The sequence below is a fragment of the Microtus pennsylvanicus genome, chromosome 12 (genome assembly GCF_037038515.1).
Source record: "Microtus pennsylvanicus isolate mMicPen1 chromosome 12, mMicPen1.hap1, whole genome shotgun sequence".
Taxonomy (NCBI): domain Eukaryota; kingdom Metazoa; phylum Chordata; class Mammalia; order Rodentia; family Cricetidae; genus Microtus; species Microtus pennsylvanicus.
This window is the reverse complement of record NC_134590.1, coordinates 72,831,008-72,850,190: the sequence shown is the minus strand read 5'-3', so window position 1 is coordinate 72,850,190 and position 19,183 is coordinate 72,831,008. Positions and strand designations below refer to the sequence as shown.

General features: G+C 42.0%; 1 protein-coding gene across 7 annotated transcripts in view; it reads left to right on the top strand.

Annotated features, from left to right (window-relative positions):
• Cobl (cordon-bleu WH2 repeat protein) overlaps positions 1-19,183 on the top strand; it is a 222,777-nt gene that overhangs the window by 153,579 nt on the left and 50,015 nt on the right. The gene's annotated exons all lie outside the window — the stretch shown is intronic.

The following is a 19,183-nucleotide window of genomic DNA, read 5'->3' as shown; positions in this document are numbered from 1 at the left end:
TTGGGGTTGGGAGTTTCCTCAGAATGTGTTCAGAGAGCAACAGCCACTGGCAGAACAAACTTTGCCGTTCTGCTGAGGCTCTCTCAGGATGGCTATGGATGTGTATCAGGGCAGTCAGTGCTCAGGAACTGGGAGGACACCACTTGTAAGTCAACTGTGAAACTCGTGGCCAATGGGCAGGCACTGGAATGCTTCTCTGTAGTAAAAAAAAAAAAAATGAGAAACCCAGAGAGGAAGCAGCTTCTGTCTAGTCATCGTCAGAACTAGAGTTCTATTGCGCCTGCATCATCTACACTCACAGCCTCTTGGGATTCTTTCAATAAACGTTAATAAATATGTATAGCACTTCCCCCTTGAGATGGATAAGAGACTAACGTGCTATACACGATTGGAAGGAAGGCATCACCTTCATGCCAGGCCTGTGACAGTGCAGCCTACATCACAGCCCGCGTACTCCAGTGGAGCCGTGTCACTCCGAACCAGCCCAACTGCCACCCTCCGTATAACTGTGCTCCGTAGGAAGTGTGTGCTCTTCCACCATCGCATTTTCCTCTTTCTGACTTTGGAAATGGCAATTGCCGGCTCACTATCTTACCTCCTTTCTTTAGCCAAAGTAATGGTGACTCAGTTTACCTTTCTCCACAAATAGTTCTTGTGCGCACCAATTATTTTCATCTTCTTTATGTTGCACATACTTCTTCATACGAATTAGTTGTTATAAGGTATTTGATAATTAATAATCAACTAGCACCAGCTGGTGGCAGTGCACACGTTTAATCCCAGCACTCAGGGGGTAGAGGCAGGTGGATCTCTGTGAGTGCCAGGCCAGCCTGGTCTATAGAACTAGTTCAAGGACAGACAAGACGACATTAAGAAACCCTGTCTTGAAAAACAAAGAAGGAAATAAAAAAGAATCAACTAGAGATGCTAGAGAGATGACTCAATGGTTAAAAGCAATCTTGCTCTTGTAGAGGACCCAGTTTCCAGCACCTACACAGGGGCTCACAACTATCTGATACCTTCTTCTGGCCTCCATGGACACCAGGCAAGCACATGGTGCATATATCAGCATGCAAGTCAACTACTCATACATTTAAAAATAAATCTTTTAAAAGATCGACTAGACACCAGTCAGTGAAATGACTATGGTGGCATCTCTGAAGAGAGGGGTATTCTCGCCCCCCCTCACACCAAGGCACACAATGATTTCAGAGGCCACTTCCGTGACTGTTTTCCTGATTCACATCTCCTTGTGGGGACAAGTGGACAAGAATAGCTGATGAGCACAGTAGAGCTCATGTTGTCAAGAAGGAACACCCACAAGATCTGCAGTGGAGTGTTCTACAAAGGGTGGGAGAGCCAGGTAAAAACCCAGGTCCTCTCCCCTGCTTGCTTTTCTTCAGCCACATCCAGCAGGCAGGTTGAGGCTTTAGGCACACAGGATCTGGGATGAGCTTACAGAAGCCCTTACAGAACTTCCTCCTTCATTGGTGGCACTATGAAGACATTCCCCAGCCTGCCCTGAGACTTCCTAGGCGGTCTGAAGGGTGTGGAGCAAAGCATCAGACTTGATTTCTTCTGGCCTTGTGGCTCTACTTCTCATCCTTTGGTCACTGCCATCTGACTTTGAGATTCCTTCTACAAGGATGGCATTTCCTTAGCCCTCCACATCATAAATCACCTTTCCTCCACCCTTCCTTACCCACAGAGATTCACATAACAGAGTGAAGAATAGACCAAGATAGAGGCCCCAGAATCCATTAGATGAGAGTCAACAAATGCCACTTTGTTCAGTCACCCTTGGCCCTCAGTTCAGTCCAACCCTTTGGAGGAAGCCTGAGGCCACGCCTCTCTCCTGACTGTATGTGCACCAGAATCTCAGGCATCCAATGCAGAGCTTAACTAGCAAAACTGGTCTGCCTAATGTTTATGACATTGAAAACTGGGATCACCTGCCCAACCAGGCAGACTACAACTTGCCTTCTTTGATTTGGGATTCAAAAAATGAGAGAAAATAAAACCTTTGTATTTTTCTGTTTCTTTCCATAAAGCAGATATCTAGTTACTCCTCCCACCTGTCTCAAGAAAGGCAAAAGTGGTGAGCGTATAAAGTGTCTGGTATTAATTTATGTCCATATCATATGCTTCTCACCTGCTCTCCCAATCAGACTTCTGGCTCTTGGGAGCTACATGAATGCTCAGTAGAGACATCGCCATGCTAGCTTCAAGCTCTTCTGTATCTTCTCCTGCTTTCAGTTCTCAAAACTTCATTTCTTTTAAAGGAATTCCCCTACCCTCACTGGGAATTTACCTTGAGAATCTCTGAGGGCTTGATGGTCCTTCATGTACAAGGTCTCATGCGGACTTTCCCCTAGCTCTGCCACCATAGAGAACTGAGCTCGAATGCCTTGAGTAATGCAATGAACTTTCTCGCTATCGTGTCTCAGACCCTCTCTCGCTTTGTCTGTCCCCTGCTCTTTTCTCTCATTGTGCTGAAATCATCTATGGGACACCTTTGACTTTAGACTACCCTCTGTGATTTGTGTAACAGAGGTATATATCACTTAGGTGTTAGCCTTTCTTGGAAACAGTAAGCTCAACTGCCCTTCCTAAGCTTGAGAACATTTCCAAAGCTAGTAGGTGATGGATGGGTATGCAGATGTGGGGAGGCAATGGGAAGACACGAGATAGGTTCTCTAACTCTGTCCTGTGTCTTGATAGCTCCCATTCTATCTTTCTGTTTCAGCTTTTCCCTCACTTCCTCCTTAGCCTTTATAAATATTTGATCTATGGCCATGAAACCACACTAACCTGTAATGGGGAAAATGGAAAGACAGTATCCATGTGTTTGCTCTCACACAGATTTGGGACTTTTGAATGTATTTGGAATCAAGGGCTCCAGAAGCAAGAGAAAGTAGCCATATGTTAATGTATGAGTTCTGCTTTAAGGACCCCTCTGTCATTGCCTGTTCTCTAACCCAAATTAGATGATCCCAGCCTAGATCCAGATGCATATGAACTCTGTACATTCCAGAGTGTCAGACAGACAGCACTCTCTGTGTGCACCCTGCTGTCTAGGAACAACACTGCCAGCCTTCTAGCTTGAGTTTTTCTTGTTGTTTCTATGTGCTCACCCTTTCAGTTCCTATTTTCCGTGTATCTGGTATGCGCCTCAGGTAGCTGGAGGCTGTTGTCTTACATTTTTTTTCATTTTTCAACTTGGTGCTTAATGTAGTAGAAACCATTCTTCCATTCAGCTTCATTAAAGTGAAAATCACTTGAAAGTAGAGAGAATTCATGAACACCATCCTAGTTGTATCTTAGGATATCCTCAGTGAGTCCACGGTCATAAAAGACCTTGTCTATTTTACTTAAGAAAGATTGACCATCTCAGCAGAGTTTAGTACACCAATTTCTGCTTGCTTATTTTTTCTTTACTTGGAGCTAGTCCTTCAGATGTAGTGAATACTTCTAGAATGGTCCTTAGTAATGTCCTACTTATTAATCTCCTTTCCTGGCCCCAGTGATTCCCAATGAAGAGAATGTGACAAAGTAGTAGGGAGACTCTTGTCACTTCTAAAATGAACATAGAGGATGGCTATGGCTTTAATCTTGGACATCCCTTATTCCTTCCTTCTGGAGAGACCTGGCTGCCATAGGCAAGCTACTTTGGACAAAAACTGAAGCCCTGTGTCCACTGAACACAAGAATAAATCCTGCCAGCAGCCCCACTCGGTCAATGTGAAGGAAGATATCTTGCTGGTAGAGCCTGCATGTGAGTCCCCAGCCTCATGATGTATCTCTTGTGGGAGATCTTACACCACAGTCACCCAACTACATGTGCCTGGTTTCCAGGCCTACCACAAAGCAATGAAGAAAGAAATGTCATTGCCTTGAGCTTCTGAATGCTGGGGCAGTTTGTGCAGTAGCAATGGATACCCAAGACAATTGGCAAGGAAATGAAGCCTATCTTCAAGGGCTGGTGCCACCCAGTGAGGGAAAGTCATGTCACAGAGCAGGAGTGTCCAAGATTGGCCCAAACCAGAGATCCAGGTTCTTTCTGCCCCTTCTTTGTTACTTTTGGGGTGATTTCCTTCTCAGGCCTCAAGAAGAGGTCTGTGGTTCTTTCCTAGGATACATCATGACACCAGACTCTTCAGAAGGAGATGACTATCTCTCTTAATCACCTCTGTAGGAGGAAGCAAATTCAGAAGGATTTATCCATCTCTTTGATCACACTGGAAAATGCAGTGCCCCAATGTCTGGCTCAAATGATATCACCTTAAATGAACCAAGCTCATATAGACAGAGGGGTTTGAACCAGCTCTCCTTGAGGGATGTGGAAATTGATGAGTGGCGAGGGGGGTAATGTGGTTAACATTGCATATACAGTCAGTGGTATCCGCCATGCTTGTTAGAAGCCTTCAGTTTGGTTGTTGTGTGCATAAGGTATGCTGTGAGTGGGTGTAAAGAGAAGGTGCTGTCTATTGGTAAAGGACACATGAAAGGGTAGTCTCAACGGCATCACATCCAAGAACCTGAAAGCCCCAAATCACCAGGAACAGTCCTCCTGAGGAGCAACAGTCATGCAAGACAAGGAACCTCAGACTTGGCATCTACCTGTATATCTCATTTTTGGCTTTTACAGAGCAGAGGAAATACTGATAGACCTCCTGGCATCAGAATGTAGACATCCTTCCTCACCTGCACTAATCTGTGGCATAGTTTCAGCTGCATTATCTGAATGAACTGGAAGATTCCAGACATAATTCATACATTGCAAATGACATACTCTCCTAAACCTTGTGATGAAATCTCATACCATTCGTCTCTATCCTGCCCAGGACCTGAATCACGCCTTTGTCTCTGTGTCCACACTGTTGCTACTACCTAGTCATTAGTGTCACTTGGCAGCGTTTTAAGGTTGATTGTCAGGATACTGCAGCACCCAAGTGCAAGTAATCCTTATTTTCCTTAACGATGTCCCCAAAGTGGGAGTGGAGTGGTGCTCCCTTTAAGTGAAAGAGAAAAGTAAACCATATGCTGAAATTGCTAAGATCTATGGTAAAATAAATGCAACATGCACATGTATATATCTATGTCCGAGTAAGTACTTCAATATTCTCAGGAGTTTCTGGCATCTGGTGGGGGCTTTAAAACACGTTCCTTATGGATGGAGGAGGCTACTGTATGCCTTTTCGGTATCCAGAGACTAAAGTGTTTGCCTTCTAGAAAATCTTAGTAGTAAGAAAATAGAAAAGTAGTATTGGTTAGGGTGTGTGTCGAACTCATGAGTCCTAAGAATGTTGAGTGTCATTTAAAATTACTTCCTGCTTTAGAAAACATTCTTTCCTATTCCTAAATAAATTTACTATAATCAAAACGCAGCCTTTGAAAAGCCAACAGAAGGCACATGTGAAGTTGTCTCTGCCAGAGAATAAGTTCTCCCCTCTACCAGCCATTGTTGTACGTACAGATAAGGTTCCTTCTCAATGAGCCTTGCAGTCAGCCCCTTCATGGTCAAAACATCTTTCAGATTCCGCAGGGATGGATGACGCAGGAAGAAAAGTGATTAGGCTCTGTAGCTGCCCAAAGCCTCACTCATGTCACCAAGTTCATCTCCAACATGGCTGTGTGTGTGTGGAAGAAATGTGATTAAGCTCTGTATAGCCTCCCAAAGCCTCATGTTACCAAGTTCATCTCCAACATGGCTGCGTGTGAATGGTTCTTAACATAATTGTAAGAGCAGGAGACTAATAGGTCTCTGCTCTGTATTCTTTAATCTTATTCATAGCAATGCTTTTATATTCCCCATTAGGTATCTACTTACACCACTTGCACATGCAAGCTCTTTGAATGCATGTCTAAACCAATAATAACGTGTGCATTTGGATTTTGCTCCCTAGCTTTCTAACTAGCTTCCGTTCTGCTAACATTTGAATCTGCTCTCTGAATCACTTTTGTGGAATCATCCCGTGAGTTGCACTGAATTGTTTGTTTTCAGGATTTACAGTACAATCATAATTGGGCTATTAATGGCTCTTCAATTACAAATTCCAGTTAGAAGGCCCTGGGGATTTGAAGATAGAGCACATAAAGCTTTTATAATGAAGCATTGTTTTAAATATTTTATTTTTTAGTAAATTTAAAATGACTATCTTTTTCATATACATTTTCTTGTGCATAGCTTGGGGGAAGTAAGTCTTTCTCTGAACGTATGTTTACAAGAGAATTGGCAAAGAATTGTAACGGCGCAGGAAAAAATAGGTCATTCCCCTGTTCTCAGCAGTGGCAGTCACCTTCGTGTTATTTCTAGCATTTTGATTTTAAATTGCAATCACTTCTGGGTCTTTTGGTTAAGATCATGTGTAGAATCCTCCTTTAAATTTGAATAGAAGCCCTGTTCTAAAACACATTATGGAAATTCTGAACTGGGAGGAGGATGTGGAGGAGAATTTAGAGAAAGGAATTACCATTTTGAATTACAAGTTGGTAATTTGAATTTGATTGATGCAGAATTAACAATAACAATTCATACTCCAGGCAAGTGACTCAGCAGAGGAGCTAAGCACAGAGAGATTCGGAGCACACTGTGGTAGTTTGTAGATGCCTGCCTCTAATCTAACTGCACTTTGGGAACAGATGCTCCCAGAGGGCTGCTGGCTGGTGACATAGAGCCCAAAACTGGTGAGATGAAGCAAGACTTTGGTAGATGTTATTAAATTTGGATCAGTGGTCCTAAGTCACCTATTCTCTTGTTCCAAAATCCACCCATTCCCACTACTAAATACAAAATCCTTCTGCTTTTAAAAACAAATCCATTCATTGAAAAGCTCCTTAAGTCCACAGGTGGGTAGAGATTGGAGCTGGCTCAGGAACCTTCACTTACCCCTTTTTCCTATTGATTTCTGTCTTTCCTGATCATGGCAAGGGAGCTGGCTACACAGCTGCTCCGGCTGCCATGGGAAAAGGCAGAACATCCAGGAAAACAGGAAATAGATCATGAACGAATAGCCTTTTCCGTAAAACAGCAGGAAATTATTGACTCTGGGAGCAGAGCCTGTCCCTGACTAGATTTTCAGACTGTTATTTTTGTACCTCGGACATTATTATCCCCACCTAGAGCTAATATTGGATGCTTTTTAATATAGACTCAAGGAAAGCTACAGTCTGTATACAGCAGTAAGGGAAAACAAAAAACTTAGGAGCTCAATTCTTGTTGCTTATCATTTTCAGCACTTTATAAGGTATTTGAAAGAGAATTCAAGAATTAATTGCCAGTGCAATAAATAGCATGGGCCTGTGTCAGATCATGAAAATATAACATTAAATTTTCAGTAATTTTGTAAGCAAATTGCTAAGTAGAATTATTAATAAAAAGGAAGCTTGTTAAAGATGAAATTTTTAGTAATTCTTTGAGAATTTCATACAATGGGTTTTGATCTTATCCCCCCACCCCAATCCTCCCAGATCTTCCTCTTCCATGTGCCCATCAAAATGTTTCCTCTTTTGGTTGTTGGTCATTCCCATCAAGTACAGTTTGTGCTGTCCATATAATATTAGATTTGTGGCCTTTCATTGGGATGTAGTTAACCTACCAGGGGACACACCTTAAAGGAAACTGACTTTCCTGGCAGCTCTTGGTTGTCAAGAAAACTCCTTAGCTAGGGATGGGCCTTTTTGCCCACCTCCACTGTCTCCCTGCTGGGATGTGGCCTGGCTTGCGCTCACACATGTCTTGTGCGCACTGTGAGTTCATGTGTGCAGCCATCCTGCTGTGTCTTGGAAACGGTTTCCGTTTAGTTATCCCCTGCCTCTAGCTCTCGCTGTCTTTCTGTTCTCTCTTCCACAGTGGTCCCTGAGTTTTGGGAGGAAGCAGTGTCATGTAGATATCCCATTTAGGGCTGAGAAGATATAAAGAGAGAAAGTATAGAGCACCGTGGCATAAAAGAATAGTGGGGGATAATGAACAGGAAGGGATTAATGGGGTGAGGGATGGAAGAACAGGGTAAAGGAGGGAATATAGAGAAGGAGAACAACACTAACGCTATTTCAACGAAGTCATAGGAAATCTACTACCTCTTAAAATGTATACATACACACATATAAAGATTTTGAAAAGGATTACTCTGAAACAGAGCAGCAATTCCATTGCTAGACATCATATCCTTACAAATAAGAAGCCTAGTGCCAGGTATGGGTTATTACTTTTGGAATTGTTAGCCAATGCGGCCCCAAAGACCCCAGATTACAGGCTGTTATCAATGCTCTTGGTTTCCCTGAAGAACTTGATAGTAAGATCCTGTTGCTGCAGACATCACAAATTGGAGTTATAGAACATGGAAAAGTCAAGCCGGTGCTCACCTTGAAGCCTCATCTCTACCAGCTAGTTTTCATAGCGCTGGAAGGTACATGATGCATGACACCAGAGGAGAACAGTGATTATCAGGACTACCCAGCTGTGACTCCTGCAAGCCACAATAATAACTGGGCTGCAATACTTGCAATCGTGGCACAAATGAGGAGCCAATCATTTTCTGTTTAGATTTAAGGCCTGCTCCACAAGATGAAACCCATACCTGGCACCATTATTGAAAGCCTATGGCTAAACAGTGCCTAGGTCCTAGAGAAGGACCTACCAGTATTTCACAAGATATTAAACCAACTCTTATTGGTGGGTATGACTTACTGTTATACCTACAAATTAGTACCTCTCTCATCCCTAATCAGAGAAGCTTATTTTTGCTATAAATGGTGATTAAGTCAGAGATACACAATTGTTCATGATACAAAGAATAAAAAAAATCAAATTATATTTTGGCTGCTATAAATTAAGGAATTTGACAAAACTTAATGAAAGCATTCAATCAGAATCAATTGATTATATAAAACTTATAAAAGCGGGATTATGTATCTCATTATTTCTTATAAATATTGTGCTTTCCATCCTTAACAAAACTTATAATTGTTTATGCTTTTGCTTCTATACAGCTGGTTATTATTTACCATCATATCTTGAGAAAGAAATGGCAGATATAAATAAGATGGAGAAAAGAAGTAAGATTGTTTAGGAAAGCTAAAGACAAGTTTATCTTAAATTTTCTACAAGTTAATTAAGCACCACGTTGGCTCAATAATTATACCTTTACAACTATGGTTGTGTGTCTTAAATTCTTAACTTGAAGAATGAAATTAAGTTAGGAATACAGCTTTTTTAATATGAAGTATCATAAGAACTTCTTTCTGGATTCATATAAATTTAAATCCTTCTAAGAAATAAGAAATGGATATATGGTTTTTCAGGAATGGTGAGAAAAATATTAAGTAATATTGCTTTCTTTTATTATTTAAAAATAAATAAGGTCCATGGTTATCTTTGTTAGGGTTTCTGTTGCTGCGAAGAGACATCATGACCATGGAAACTTTTATAAAAGAAACATTAAATTTGGAGCGGCTCGTGTACAGTTCAGAGGTTCAATTTATTATCTTCATGGTGCGGAACATGGCAGCACACAGGCAGACATGGTGCTGGAGTAGCTGAGAGTCCTACATCTTGCAGGAAACAGGAGGTCGACTGAGAGACTGGGCAGTATCCTGAGCATAGGAAACCTCAAAGCCCGCCCCTACAGTGATGCACTTCCTCCAGCAAGGCCATACCCACCCAACAAAGCCATACCTCCTAATAGTGCCACTCCTTATGAGATTATGGAGGCCAATTACATTCAAACTACCACAATAACCTTGGCATTTCTATATGGCTTAGGGAGCCATGTGCAATGGTATAAATTTTAAGTCCTTGATTTCTGTCCCTAACCATAAGACTTAAAGCTTCAAACTACTTCCCTTTAGTTGTTATTTCTATCACAAGTCATTCTTGTCCTAGAGGAAATAGCAGGACCTTTCAAAAATTGCCTCAACCTGCACCGACACCTCATGTCTATCTCCAACTCAGTGAACTCTGACCTCTGAATCTATGCTTGCTCTCTGCCCAGTATCACCAGCATCAAGAAGGGGTATCTGAACTCAAGAACAGTATAAAACAATACAATCTGTTTTTCATTATTTCTACAGGTATCTTAGGCATTTTTTCCCCCAAGAGGTAGTCTTGCTTCTAGCTGAAGAGTTATTGACAATTGATGAAGAACTGCTGGGAGTGACAGAGTGAGTTTTCTTCAGGGATGCATCTCCTGGGAGGCTATCCATGCCCCCAGTGGATGGTCCTATACCCGTGCACATACTGGCAGCACTAAGTGAACCCAACAGTATTTTTTAAAGGATACAGGAAGTTGAAATTAAAAAAAATGGTGGGGGAATAGGAGAGGAAGGAGTTGAAAAGGATGAAATGGGGACGATGGATTTGATCAATACTCTTAATAAGCATGTATGAAATTCTTAAACCATAAAAAAACTAAAATAAAATAAATGAGGTATAGCTTTTTCCTTCCAACTAATAGGTGTTATTGCCTGTTCTATTTGGTGACCTGAAAGACCTACAGTGAACGATAATGGTAGTTATAACACTGTCTTCACTGGAGACAGAATTCTACTGCTGGATCAATAGACCTGTCTAACAACAAACCGGGGAAAGACTAAAAAAAGCAATGCTGTCACACAATGCTGACGTCAATTGGCCAGCACCACTCCGTGGGCGGTGCTGAATCTCCAGGGGCTGAAGTGCATGGTGTCAGCAGGCGGTTGCTCTACCAGGACTTGACATTCACTCTGCCATCTATTTCCTCTACAGTTTATTGCTGTGCTGCGTTCCCTGCTCATGGCAAGCGCTCCTGATAGACAGGCCTCTTCCGGCCTCAGGCTTTTCCTGGTGTCTCTGCTGTCCCGGCTCTGATGCTGCTGTCATTCTACGTCCTTCCACTTTCAGGACAAAAAAAAAAAAAAAGCTCATTTGTACCCCCTTTACTTTCTTTAGAATTTACATATAAATGAAAAAAATGGCAAAGATTTGCTTAAGGTTCATATTTTTTTGAAGGAGGGAAAGACTTTGAGATATAAATTTAAAGTTGGTAATATTGATAATATTGACTTATTTGACCTTCACTGATAAATGCATCTGTTCCTGCGAAGTCCATTACTTTACTGTTGATTCATACTTTTCTTCTTTGGGGTTCTTTTCTAGAAGCTAGTCTCCATTTTCCTCAAAAGTAGGTTTGTATACATGATTTGTCTGGTATTTTCAATTCGGGAAGGATGGAAACAGTCTATCTACCTTGTAAAACAAAGTGCTGAACATGTGAACTCAGGACCTAGGATATAAACCTCCCCACTTGGGCATTCATGGGCCCAACTCCTTGGTGTGTCTCCAGTTTTTCTGTTACTCTATCATCTGCCATTTGACTAGTTTCCAAAAAAAAAAGGGAGAAGGGGAGCTGTTTCTCTCTTCATCTGTTCATTGTACATTCATCCTTTTCCTGCTAGACACTCATCAAGCACTTACCTGATGCTAGGCATGGTCCCGCTATCCAGAAGATAAGAGTAGATACCAAACACATGGGTTTTACTTAGCTGTGGAAGGGAAAAAAAAAACAGTGGCTCAATTTGACAAAGACTAGTCCTAAGATTTGTACAGATGCCAAAGGTACCAGAGAGTGTAACAAGTATGTCTACACAGAATGTTTTGGGTTTTTACGGAGTCCGAGATGCCTCAACTGACAAACTCTGTCATCATACTTCTGTTCCTGTCGCCTCTGTCAGTCCAGAAAGAGTAGGTAAGGGTCATCATACTGGAAGGTTCAAGGTTAAGCAGAAAAGGCAAAGGTTCCTTGCCTGCTTTTGTTAAGTGTTATGAGTGTTCAAAGACACATTTGATCTAGAGAGGTTTTCGTGTTTCTCTCCGAATCTTTTAAAAGATTGTTGCTTAGAGGAATTTTTATTGCTCTTGTCAATCGCAATGAAAACGTTAGCTAGCAATTGTTCTTGATGATAGTAATGTAAACATTAGCTAACAAATACAGGAACGATCATAACAGGTGCTCGTATATGTGATAAAACAAATACAAGCTAGAAGTACATAAAACCAACGTAGTGCCATGAATTGGAAGAGCCAAAAAATGATAGGAATCTTTCTCTCTCTCTCTCTCTCTCTCTCTCTCTCTCTCTCTCTCTCTGTCTCTCTCCACACCCACATGCACATTAGAAAATGCTTTCTCTCCTTCTCTTTTCTTTCTTTTTCTTTTTTCATTTCATTTTTCCCTTTTCTTTCTTTCTTTTTCTTTTCTTTTTTTGTTGCATTGAAATAAAGGACTGTTGTCTGATAAGTAGCAGTCATTTGACCTCAGATCATTAAGTGGAGAAAATCTAAACAAGAAAAGGTAATGTTTATAAAATGTTGGGAAAGCATCAGGATTTATGAGCCAGACATTAAAGCTTGTAGAAGATTGTATATAATTACAGCAATAAGCATTTGTGTGAGAAGTGGCTATTATGCTTAAGAAAGATGGCAGCAAAGATTCTCAAGACAAAACGTGAGTACAAAAGGGGAGGGTGATAGTGCTTATGAAGTCACTGGTTAAAGCAAAAGAGGCAGGGTGAAAAGTATACTGAAGATGAGTGGAAGTAGAGTGTGCACACACCCCACAAACGGAGAGGAGTTCAGCACGTGACAAGCACAACTTGACTGCACAGACTCCGCTTACTCGATCATAAAGTCACCTGAGACATGGATGGGCAATCTCTGACAATCCCCAACTTACCTTTATGACAGACTACCTAAAAGTCTTCTACAACATTATTCAGAACCGTTCGGTTAAAGTCAGGCAGATTAGCGTCTGCCGTGCATTGTACTGGAGTCTTTTACAGATTAGAAACATTCATTTGCCCCAGAGCATCTGCATTTCTGACTTACTCCAGACCCCAGCCATGACTTTGTGGGTCGGGCCTTCTGATAAGCCAGCCGGAGGGAAAACATGTTGATATCTAGTCTCCATAATGCTGTGCATGCTATCTGTAAAAGATGAGAGTTCCCATGTCCCGAACGGAGACCCACAAATCAAGCAGACTGGTAACTGGCTTGTCCCCTTGCACTTTCACGGAAAAGAAAGCACCCTGGAGAATATGTGTTCCACAGCAAATGCTCAGGTAAAAGAAAATTAACTGTAATTATTCATAAATTATAATCAGCTGAAAGGCTCCGGGTTTTGTCAGTGGACAGTGGGACACACTGAGTCTGGAAACTGCATGGGTTTCCACTCTTGATTCTGAAATCTTCTCGTTTTATGTAAAAGCTGCTAATTTTGCAGCTGAAATAATTTGGAGACATTTTCCAACTGTTTACTCACTGGTATTTCATTTTCGCACCCATTATAATCAATCACACATTGCATCTGTGTTTGTGGTGCTTATCAGCTGCTAATTTTCACAGTTTTCGTGTTAATTTGGATCTATAATATGATTCAGTTCGTTCACAACTTTTATAGTTCATATAATCAGATTCAAAATATTTCTATGCAAAGGCCTAACATTTCCCATAACCAAACAGACTTTTTGAGATAGGGACAGGGTTATATTTTCCAAAAGTGAAAACGGCAGGTAAAGGCCTTCCACACAATGATGCAAGGTGTATTCAGACACCACAATCAGCTACACATTGTTAAGGCTTTGGAATTCATCTATTACAGATGTCTCCTCCTTGAGGGTGTATGTGCGTGCGCACACTGTAGCATCATTCAGACCCGAGGAACGTGGATCAGGGAAATTGCTCAAAGTAGTATCCCCTCATTAGTCACAATGGTTAAACAACAAGCAAACTTCAAACATTTCACTAAAACCAAAGACCTAAATAGTGAGACTATGCAGCTCAGCAGTCCCTTTTGGGATGGCAGGCGGGGGGGGGGGGTCATATTTCTCTTCAGTAGCTGGATGGAGTTAGTAACTATTGACTGAGTAGTCTCCTTTATATCATTATTTCTTTGTTTATTCTATCTGTAAGTGACTGCAGTGACTTCTGACCCTTTCTTCTCCTTTCTTAAGTAAATAGTGCATTTTATCATAATGCATGAAACTCCATAGGAGTCAGAGACTGCCAGTATTCTCCAGTAAAAAAGAAAAGAAAAGGCAAGAGGACACAGAGAGGAGGATTGTGTAGACTGGATAGAGTGTATCCAGATTTATAAATTGGGTGAAGGAAGAGAAGTGGGGAAAAGTAACCCAGACCTGAGTCCAGCTGGGAAAACTGATGCATGCCACACGTCCTTCTTGGGCCTAGAAGAGACCAAGATTAAAGAACAAATATATCCTCTGATGGGATATAGCAAGAAGTAGCCTTGAGAAATGTAAAAGTCCCCTGCCTCACACAAATCACAAAACAAAAGAGATTGGGAATGTAAAGAAAGCATATATGTGGTATAATTGCATGGCCTCATTGTTCAGTTATTCCTGTGCTAAAGTTTGCTTTAACGTGGAGTGCTAGTTCCTCTAGAGGGTATGTGAAGCCTTCCTCACAGACTTGTGCCCCTCCAGGGAACCTGGGCAGCAGGTGCCCATGTGCACAGGCTGGGAACCTTCTGGTCCCCTTGACCCCGACATTCATATTGGCACCTAGGTCTCTTGAGGTGCTGCATTTCCAATAAGAGAATTAAAGAGTGACTGTGTGATTGTGTCTCACCATCAGGCTCCTGACTGTCTGACCGTAGGTGGACAGAGGTGTAAAATTAAGCATATGCTATTAATAGAGCTGCTGTTTGTACAGGAGAATGGGTGGTTCTTGGTAGCAATAGAGAACCTTTGTTCTCATGGCCAGTTTCTCTTTGCTGTATGCTGTCTGCACCCTGAAGCACCTCACTGACAGCCTCTCTCCCCACCGTTCTTTCTTCTAGCTAGTCTTCTCGTAAATAGGCAAACTCCTCTTAATCTATACCACAGCTCCTCAAACATCCCTTTCTGTTATGCATAGCCATTTTTGCTCTGCAAGTATTATGTGTATTTTGTGCACAAATAAAGCATCATGTATATATCTACATACATCACCTTATGTCAGTATTATAAATCTAATGGGGAAATGAGCAAAACATACTTTATAATGACATTGTAAATCAATTAAGAAGTACAGCTCCATCCTAGTAAAGCTTCTGACTAGGAGATTGTTGAAGTGTAGATTATAACACGTTGAAATTAATGTCCTTAATGATAAAGTTGTCTTGATCTGGGAGAAGGAAAACCGAGTCTGGCTTGTTACAGTCTGTGTAGTCATCTGGATATGTTATTTTAAATGAAAATGCAGATGTGTAAGCATGCACACAAGATGTTGCCTTCTCTCCCCCTGTCCGTTTCCATAGGAATCAGGAGAGTGTTATTAGTGTCATTTTTCTCCTGCCAAGAAAGCATAAGTGCATTTCTCATACATATATCAACCTCCTCTTTGCTGTCCTAACCCAACTTGACAGCCAACTGATAGCGCTAGCTTCAACCAGTCTCCCTCTGACCATCTCAGGAGTTTGTAGAGCTGGTGCCAGGGCAGAATCTTTCCAGGCTCCAGTGTGGACCAACTGCTGATCAACCCTCATTCTTTGCAAGCTTGGCAGGTCCCTAAGGGACTGGTTTAATTTAAGGTATCTTGGAAAACAAGTGGTTTTATCTGCTTATATGTATAACCACCAGGGGGAGCTCTAGTTATCCCATTGATGGACGGCTCTGCAGAATGGAAACAAAGATACAAAAACTAAACACCAGGGCTTTGCTTTTATGCCAGTATTATGTTGCAGCCAGTCGCACAGAACAAGCAGGCTTGGTGACTACAGTCTTAAAGCTGATCCTTCTCTAGTCACACAAAGAAGAAAGTGAAGCCAAAAGAATCAACTGATTTGCCTAAAAATCACACAATTAAGGAAAGGCCTGTACTCAGCTTGGTAGAGTCTCCATCTGCTGTTGCTGGGGTGAATAATAGATCATGTATTTGGGAACATTATGTATGTGTGTATATATACATGTGTGTGTGCATTGTGGGGGTATACATGTTTATTTGCTGTATCTCTGTATAATGTATACATAGACACATGCATAATGTAGAAATACACTGGTATACACTGTAAACACATGAATATGCACGCACAACACATATGGGTATCCATACCATATACATGCCTGTGTATACATCATTGTTGTAGACACACTATATCCATATATATTCATAATACATATACAACCATATAGAAGACATGGTGAATTGTATGTGTACATGTCAGTATATAAGGTTAGTATAGTATGTGATATTCTTAGCTTGTGGATGCCAGTTCACCTCACACACGATATTCATGAACCTGTGTTTGGTTGTAAGAACTGTGACATTGTTCATTTAGCTTTCCCAGAAATCATTGTTGGCCTCTTTTATTGTCTGTCTCAGGTCCTTTTTTTTTTTTACTGCTGTGACCAGATACTCAACAAAAAGGCATTTAAGGGAGGAAGCCTTTGTTTCATTTTTTATTTTATTTTATTTATTTATTTTTAAAACAATAGTTTCCCATTTTACATACCTATCCCAGTTCCTAGTCCCTCCCCTCATCCAGCTCCCCATACCTAGCCCCCACCCCACCCCTCGTCCACTCCTCAGGGAAGGTAAGAAGAGGAAGCCAATATTTTGGAGCACATTTTGAGGGAGATGGTCCATGGTGGCAGAGAACATGCATGAGGCACTAGTCACATTGCTTCTGTGGTTAGGATGCGAAGAGTGGAAGGAAGCAGAGTCAGCTACAGAACACCAAGGCTCAGCCCTAATGAGAGTTTCCTCCAGGGAGGCTAAGCCTCCTAAAGTGCCATAAGTTTTTAAAGGAGCGCCTCGAACCCGGGACCATGTGTTGAAATATGTAGGAAAATATTACGTCTTGTATCAGACCACCATGGTTCCTAATTTGCCACTGAAAGGAGATTTAAAAATTGAGGAGAGCCGGGCGGTGGTGGCGCACGCCTTTAATCCCAGGACTCGGGAGGCAGAAGCAGGCGGATCTCTGTGAGTTCGAGGCCAGCCTGGTCTACAAGAGCTAGTTCCAGGACAGGAACCAAAAGCTACAGAGAAACCCTGTCTCGAAAAATCCAAAAAAAAAAAAAAAACAAATGAGGAGAACATGATCAAATGGCTAAAATGGAGAGTTATACAGCTTTGGGTGGGGCCAGAATCTCCTGCCGCCATATTGATATGCGTATTTCACCATTCATTTTTATATCTACATCCGTTGGCTGTGTTGTATCTGGGGATCACCTGACACAGAGAGGGTGGCCTATAGTGGGTCTACAGAAAGAACCCTGCTGGAAATGGGCAGCAGTGTGCCCCATGGATTCACCCTTTATAGAGTAAAAGTATGAGATAAAAGTAGCTACAGGTTATGGGCTAATTCTTTAGTCTTTACCACAGCCCTAGCAAGCAGCTCTGCTGTTAATATCCTCAGTTTACAAATAAGAAAACTTTGGCACAAAGATAAGTAACTTGTCTGGGCCAAAAAACAAGTTAACGCCCACTTAAGCCAAGCCTTGTTCCTTGCCAGTTAGGTCCCACACACTGAGCTTGTGTCTGTTTCCCCCTTTACTATGTCTGCTAGTGTGTGGCCAGGTGTGGTGCATCCACTCTGACTGCCCCCTCTTAGATGCAGAGGATGGCAGCTACGGGCAGTGGTGGTGTTCATATTTGAAGCTCTTGAGTCCACCGCCACCAGCTGCGCTGTGTTAAAACTCCAGCCAAGAACAAGTCCAGAAATGAGCCGAGGCACTAGACTCACATAGTTTCCCACATGTGGACACCTCTCAAGACGAGATTGGGCTAGATTCGTCTCCAGAGCCAATGGTCTTCTGCCTTGCTGGAGCTGCTATGTCATCATAGCACACTGGCAACTCAAGCCATCCATGCTCCCCCAGCTTTGAAGGCTGGAAGCCTATGATCAGGATGTCAATAGGGTTGGTTCTTCTGGATGCTGTCTCATTGGCTCATGGATGTCATTTTGTCTCTTTGCCCTCATAGCTCTTTCTTCTATGTTTTGGGCTCTGGTCTCCTCATTTTTTAAGAATGCTACTCATACTGTCTCACCCCATGAGGCCTATCCTGACTTTTATTCACTCCTTTAAAGACCTTTTCCACATAATGTCCCATTCTGAATTTGCTGCAGCTGTGGGTTTTTAGAACAAATTTTGGACCATAACAATTGCTGTCACCTTCCTGTGGTTGCTAAGGAGATCATAGAGGCTGCAGAGAGTATGATATACCCATGTGTAATCTTGGAACAGTACTAGACCCCGACTGTAGGGCCTGGGCCCTTTTCCGTGTCAGTACCTTGTCACTCTCCAGATACTAGCTGTGCTGATCTTGTCCACATTTGTCATGCATGGCCTATGATGCCCTGTCCCTGAAGTAGCCATTTTCCTGACTTTGCTCTGACTAATTTCATCCTCTTTGACAGTTTATAGAGTGTCTGCAATTCTGATAACACTGAGTTCTCCACTGACTATCAGAAAAAAAAAAACCTGTCAATCCCAAGACAAGCTTCCAGAAACAATCAGGAACTGGGATACCCTACACCATACTTACATCAGAAGCTGCTTCTGCTTGTGCCACCCCATTGCCCCCATGTACTTCTCAGCCTCCATTTGCATCTTTCAAGCATTTGTAAATTCACTCGCACTTGTGTGCTGGTGCACACACACACACATACACACACACACACCATATACACCACACACACACACACCATACACACCACACCACACACACACACATACACACACACACACCATACACACCACACCACACACACACACACCATACACACCACACCACACACACACACACCATACACACCACACAACACACCCACACACACACACACCATACACACCACACCACACACACACACATACACACACACACACACACACCATACACACCACACCACACACACACACACACCACACACACCACACACACACACACACACACACACACACACACACACACACCACGGTTGAAATCTGTCTTGGGTCTTGGTTGCATTTGACCCTTCACAGTTGTCTCATAGTTATCTTCATAGTTATCTCAACCTTTACTTCCTGTTTCTCCTGTGCTTTGCAGAGCATTGTAAAGATGCTTCATATTTATAAACCTCCAAATGTTCTCCTGAAATCAGTTACTCACACTCCTCTGCTGTAATGAATTCTATCCATCTTAAAGGTTACCACACTGTCACCGCTTTCT